The following is a 6,273-nucleotide window of genomic DNA, read 5'->3' as shown; positions in this document are numbered from 1 at the left end:
TGTACGGTTAGTGTGTCAGTATGGCCAGTCTGGAATTGTTTGGCTCTCGCTCGGCATCTGGCTGACTTGTGTAATTATTTTGGGGTTGTTTTTTTTTTTTCAGATGCAGAGAGAGAGGAAGCGCACCAAAGAGCAGCACAGGAGGGGAGCAGAGCGCCGTAAGGAGGTGGGTCGGTCATTTGAGGTGAGCTGGAGGAACGGTGAGGGCGATTGTGGGAGTGGTGATTTCTGACAAACATAGGAGTAATTTTGTGTCTCTTGGCGTCTTAGGTGGTGCAAGTGAGGACAGCTGCAGGGTCCATCTCTGGACCGAGCAGGTGAGCAGAAAGACACGGTGCTTCTGAGGAAGGGGGTGTCGTGGTAGAGGTTGGTGTTGGCCAGTTGATGCAATGCTGACTGACAGTGCTGTTTTGTTTGTGTTCTGTTTTCTGTTGTAGCTGATGGAGAGGCACTGGGCGATTGCAGGAACATCCCAGTTAGCCAATGCGCGGTGTTGATGTTTTTGTTGCTGATGGATTCGGATCCCCGGCCCTCGGAAAGCTAAGTTGAGGGACCGTGGCTGGGGAGGGAGTGAGTTTGGGGGTCGTGACGGAGGGGTTTTATGGCTAGCGCTGGGGAGAGGGCTGTCTGGGAGCAGTTCCCCTTGGCTGGGCAAAGGGAGCGGGTTACATGTCACCACGATGCTAGACCGGGCAGGGCAGTTGCAGCCTGTGTTATGTTTGCGTGTCTCGTCCTGTGTGTCTTAGCCCTTCCTCGGGTCTCAACGCCCTCTTTGCGCTCTAGGGGCACGGCACGCTTCTCGGGCGCCGTTACTAGGCTCTCGAACGCTGGTACTTGTCAGCGTACGCCAATCGGGCGCTTCTTTTCTCGCATAGCGAGCTTACGGCGTGGATCATTCTTGCGTGTCGGAAGTTTCGGCGGGTCCTCTATTTGCAGCGCTATACCAGGCTGCGTCCGGAGCTCTGCTCTCCAGCTATCCATTTTCAGGGATTGGGTCTTCCTCCCTGCATCCTTACCTCCTTAGGTCTTGAAGACGGGCTTCTTGCTGCCCCCATCATCTCGGTTTTGACAGTAACTTCTTATAACGGGCCATTTACGGTCAATTCTCTTCTGGGGTTGCCATAGAGCTTCCTCACCCGGGTGTCGTGCCCTATAGGTCGCCTTTTTCGGCAGCCTCTCCGGTCTGGGAGTCATTCCTCTCACTGAGAGTGTTCTCTCGTTTGTGAGTCGCATTGTTTGTAGCGTTCTGTGTAGCGTCCGTCTCTGTGTGTGTGGTGTGTGTGTGGAGCTGCTCTGCCCAGGGCTGTCGAGTTGGGGATAGGCGGAATAGCAATAGGAGCATACGGTTAGCGTGCCGATACGGCCCGTCCGGAATTGTTTGGCTCTCACTCGGCATCTGGGTGACTTGTTTGATAACTCGGTGTGATTTTTCCAGATGCGGACTGGCTAGATGCCCACTGAAGAGCGGCAGAGGAGGAGAGCAGAGTGCCGTAAGAAGGTAGGTCCGGACAAGTTTGGGAGTTGCAGGGGATGGCTTTTAAAGTTAGCGTACGGGAGAGGGCTGTCGGGAGCGGTCGCCTTCGGGTAGGCAAAGGGAGCGGGTTACTCGTCGGCACCGTGCTAGACCGCGCCGGGCAGGGCGCTTTCAGCCCGCGTACGGTTGTGTCACGTAGGTTGCGTTGTCTGTCTTATGCTGTATGCCGCACCTCCCTCGGGTCTCGATGCCTCCGCTGCTTTTTGTGATCACCAGGTACCTTATTAGATCTCATGAGTCTTGAATATCTGTGCTCATTGGTATTGAGCTCATCAAGCCAGTTTCTCTCTTGTAGTTATAGCTTAAAGCATAGCTCTGTTTGGCGTGCATCGTGTCGTAGATGTTTCTGAGCGGACGTCTATTGTGGCGCCCAGCCGGGCGCTGCCAGCAGCTCCTCCGAGCGTTACGTTTGCCCCGAGTTCTTTTCTCAGGTTTCATTCCCCACGTTTTTAAAGGACTTAGATCTTAAAACCCAGCTTCTGATGCATCTGTCATTTCAGTTTTGACAGCCTCTTTCTCTCGCCGGCCAAGGCCGTCGCCTCTTTCCCGGGGCCGCTATAAAGCACCCGCAACGTCACGGTGCCGTAGGGCTTCCTCGCCAGTCTTACCTTCGCCACGGTAGCCGTTCTTGCTCGCGGCCTTCTCGTGTCTCACGGTCGCGTTTGCGGAGTCTGTGCGCCGTGTCGGGGTCGGAGCCGCTCCCCCAGGGGTGTAGCAATGTTAAAGACAGGGGTAGCGTAGCTTTGTGGCGTGGCGGTAAAACATTGGCGTGACCGATTCTTTTGGTGAAGACGCTACAGTCCATCTCTGGGCAAGTATCTGTAGACAGCTGTCACAGTTTCATTGCATTGGCGGGGGTCAGAAGCTGTACTCTGGCCTTCTGGGAGCAGCAGTTTGTGCGGTAGTTGAGTGGGTTCAATCTCAAATGTGCCTTAGTTGGTATATTTGGGGTTGGTGTATCTCTTCTCTGTTTGTTTTAGCTCTAGTTAGAAGGCTTATGCAGAAAAGATGACAGACCTTTCGGTCTCATCAAGCTACCGGTCAGCGGCCACCGCCTTACTTTGCACAGTTTGTTTGGGTTTGTCAGAGGCCGAGCGACCAGCCGTGCGTCACAGGCCCCCGGAAGAGGCGAGAGGAGCGCCGGACAAAGGCGGGCCGGCGTCCGACGTCAGCGGATTGGCGTGTCGGCGACTCCGCCTAGTTCACGGTTTTCCGGTTGTTTTTTCTAGGCGCGAATCGATGCGCGAACGGGATATCCGCACCGGAGCGAACTTAAGCGAGAGCGAGCGATGACCGGTGCGCTGACGTAGCAGTTTTCTGAGGTGTCGTATTATAGACGTAGCTAAAATCACATCCCGTCCTTTGAGTTTTGCAGGTGGCGGTCAGGCCTCGGCACGGCAGGCCGAAGAATCCGACTCCGAGCGGCCGAGGAAAAGGGACGGGCGAGAGGAAGGCGTTTCCAAGGAGGGCTTCGTCGCAGCGGAGGTCGACGCCGGGCGGCACGTCGGCGCCCGGCGACGCTCTGTCTCGTGAGGGATGAAGCGGAACCGGCGGATGGGGGAGCGTCCCGGTTAGATGACCTTTTCCCCATGAGAAGGGAATCTGGATTCTGCCCTCTGAAAGGTAATTTAAGGGGCAAAAACGGTGGTTGGGGGCAGGGCCAGCAGGGGTTTAACGTCAGGGTAGCAGAGGGCTATTTAGTCTGCCTCGAGTCTAGGGACAGATAGGGGTCCCGGGTCCATCGTGCCGGACGTAAACATTCTGGCCTCTCTCAGCGTTGCAGCGTCATTTCCGTGATCTGTGCTTTTTCATGCGTACGGCGCCTTACGGCAGGTCTCTAGGTTCCGCCGCATGCGCTCGGCGAGCATCCGCGGGGTCCGCGACGCCTCGTCGCTTCGGAATACGGCCCGTCGAGCGTTTCTCGTCTCATGATTGGAGCTTAAAGCGCGCCTCGCATCGCAGATGTTTCTGCGAGGTGGCCTTTGTGGAGGTGGTCCGTGCCAGACTCACAGTCGTGCTCTAGAAACTTCCGCCTCAATTGAAGTTTGATACCATCTTTCATCCCTGTATGCTGTGGGATGCCGGACTAGTCCAGTCTTGGTGCCGAATACAGGGCCATTTTGACCCAGCAGAAGGGGCCTGGGGGAGTCCAGCTTGGGCGAGAGCAGGGATTGAGCAACTTGCTTATCTTGCACTGATAAGCACCGGCCCTGAACAGGGGCAGGAGATGAGCAATTTGTTCATCTTAACAAGATGCGGCGTGTGACGGGTCTACTCCTTAATCAACTAAGTGACGCCTGGGGTGAGGGGGAGCCTCCTTCGCAGCTCGACCTTACTTTGGTAAAACTAAACAGACCACCGCTCCTCTGTACTGAACGCTTTGTTCTCTGCCACTTCCCCCCCCCCCAGCCCCGACCAACTGCACAACAAGCCTTGTTAAGGGCCAATCGGCACACAATACCTGACTTAGTCCCACCTCGCCAAAAGTATAAATCTGGCATTTAGAATCCTCTTTTTTGAGGACGAGAACTCCAACTATCCGGACCTCTCCCCTCCCTAAGCAGGGACGTCTCTTTGGTAAGACTTGCGCCTGTGATTATGTCAGATGTTACCCTGGGAAAGCTATCATTAAGAAAAGTGCTGAACTATTAACTTGAGCTCAAAATTGTTGCAGTAAGTGCATTTATCGACGGCCATTGAACTTTTTATATCTGTCGCCTCAATAAACTACCTATTTTTCTTTTCAACTTTGCGAAACTGTTTCAGTGAAAGTCCTTAGTGGGGCTCTGACAGGCAAACGTTGACTCTGATATGTGGCTACACACATAATCCTTTAGATGTAAACCGTTGACCAAGTCTGGGACTAAGACTGGACCTAGCCGCACCTAGGCTCCTCTCTGAGAAGGAGTTTAGAAAGCAAGGGGGTCCTTTCTGAACCTCGTGACTCAACGGGAGGGCCTCCCTCAGCCACACATCAGACTCGTACCCTTTCACGCGACATATGCTTAGAGGCTTGTGTCTTAAAGCCTAGCTTCTCACACACCCCCGTTGTTCTGGTGTTGTGTTGCCTTGCTGCAATTTGTGTTGGTTTTGACCACCATCTGAGACGGCTTGTTTTGTAGCGCTTTGCGGTGTATTGCCTTGCGCAGCCCTGTCTTTGGCTGGGTATTGCATTGCGCTACTCTGTATTCGTATTGCCTGCCAACGGAGACCGCCTCGCGTTACGTGGGCCCGCGCCCTGCCTCGCCTCGCGCCGCTCTGCCTCGCGTTACGTGGGCCCGCGCCCTGCCTCGCCTCGCGCCGCTCTGCCTTGCCGCTGCCTGCCAATGGAGACTGTCTTGTGTTCAGCGACCCGGTCCTCTGTGTCGCGTTGCGCGGCTCTGTCTTTGTAGCGCGTGGCCCTGTATTTGTATTGCCTGCATTTGAGACTGTCCAGTGTTACGTAGCACTGTGTTCATGGATGCTTTATATTTGGTTGTATATTGCAGTGCAGTGCTTGGCGTTGCCTGGTGTTCGGTATGGCTCTTGTTGCATTTGGGTGGTTGGGCATTGCAGAGCCGGCATAGAGAGCGGCCCCAGCCCAGGATGGTAATCTGTCAGTACAGTCGGTTGGGGCGGAGGTCGTACGGGCCGTTTTGCGAGGCAGAGGGTAATTGTCGGCCAGCCGGCCCTAGAGCCTTCGTTGTGGTTTTCAGGTGCCACGGCACGATTTGGATTCCCGCACGACAGCTCGAGTGAGGTTTTTGTGGAGTATCCAAGCAACAGGGAAGGAGCGGTGCAGTTAGCAAGGCATCTTCCCTGGTCCCTGCCTATGAGTGCTAACTTACAGAGTCAGGCGGAGCGGCGATGCTGACTTAAGGGACAGGGTGAGGCCGTTCCACAGATGGGCAAGAATCGGGGCCGTGGCCCGTCGTGGCGGGCGGGTGCAGAACGGATGTGCGTTCGGGTGAGGGGTGGAGCGTCAGGTTGTGGCGGTGCCTATTTTTGTGTGTGTTGGGCTGTGTGTGTGTGTTGTGTAATTTTTTTTCTTCCAGGTAGAGCAAGCTAGTTTGCTTTTTGAAATTAGAATAAAAAAAACCCCAGCTGGGGGATTTTTTTTTCCTCCCCCGGCTGGGTTTTTTTTTCCCCCGGTCCCGGCCGCTCCGCGAGGCGACGTTCGTCGCAAAGTTTGGAGGGCGCTGCGGTTCGGGCCGGGGTTTTTGCCAGGCAGGGCGAGAGATGAAATTGTGATGGCGTCTCCCGGGAACGGCGTTCCGAGGAGCGTCGGAAGGAGCGGGCGATGTCCGGTCGGGTGGAATGGAGGTGTGTTTGGGTGCGGGGTGGAGGGTGAGGTGGTGGTGGTGGTGGTGCTGCCTAATTTTGGGTTGGGTGGGGGTGTGGGGGTGTGCTGTGTATTTTTTTTCTTCCAGGTAGAGCAAGCTCGTTTTGCTGTTTGAGATTAGAATAAAAAAAAACCCCAGCTGGGGGATTTTTTTTTTCCTCCCCCAGCTGGGGTTTTTTTTTCCCCGGTCCCGGCCGCTCCGCGAGGCGACGTTCGTCGCCAAAGGTTGGAGGGCGCTGCGGTTCGGGCCGGGGTTTTTGCCAGGCAGGGCGAGAGATGAAATTGTGATGGGTCTCCTGGGAACGGCGTTCCCGAGGAGCGTCGGAAGGAGCGGGCGATGTCCGGTCGCGTGGAATGGACGTGTGTTTGGGTGCGGGGTGGAGGGTGAGGTGGTGGTGGTGGTGGTGTGCCTAATTTT

The 6,273-nt window shown here is 55.5% G+C and overlaps 1 long non-coding RNA gene across 1 annotated transcript in view; it reads left to right on the top strand.

Moving 5' to 3' along the window:
- The first annotated feature begins 1,145 nt into the window (after window positions 1-1,145).
- LOC129200729 (uncharacterized) overlaps window positions 1,146-6,273 on the top strand; it is a 6,572-nt gene continuing 1,444 nt past the window's right edge. The window contains exons 1-2 of the long non-coding RNA XR_008575073.1: window positions 1,146-1,498; window positions 2,910-3,157. This is a non-coding gene — a long non-coding RNA (uncharacterized LOC129200729). The remainder of the gene's footprint in view (window positions 1,499-2,909; window positions 3,158-6,273) is intronic.

Source organism: Grus americana, unplaced genomic scaffold, assembly GCF_028858705.1.
Source record: "Grus americana isolate bGruAme1 unplaced genomic scaffold, bGruAme1.mat scaffold_435, whole genome shotgun sequence".
NCBI lineage: Eukaryota > Metazoa > Chordata > Aves > Gruiformes > Gruidae > Grus > Grus americana.
The sequence above is the reverse complement of the archived record's forward strand: the minus strand, read 5'-3'. Positions and strand labels throughout refer to the sequence as shown.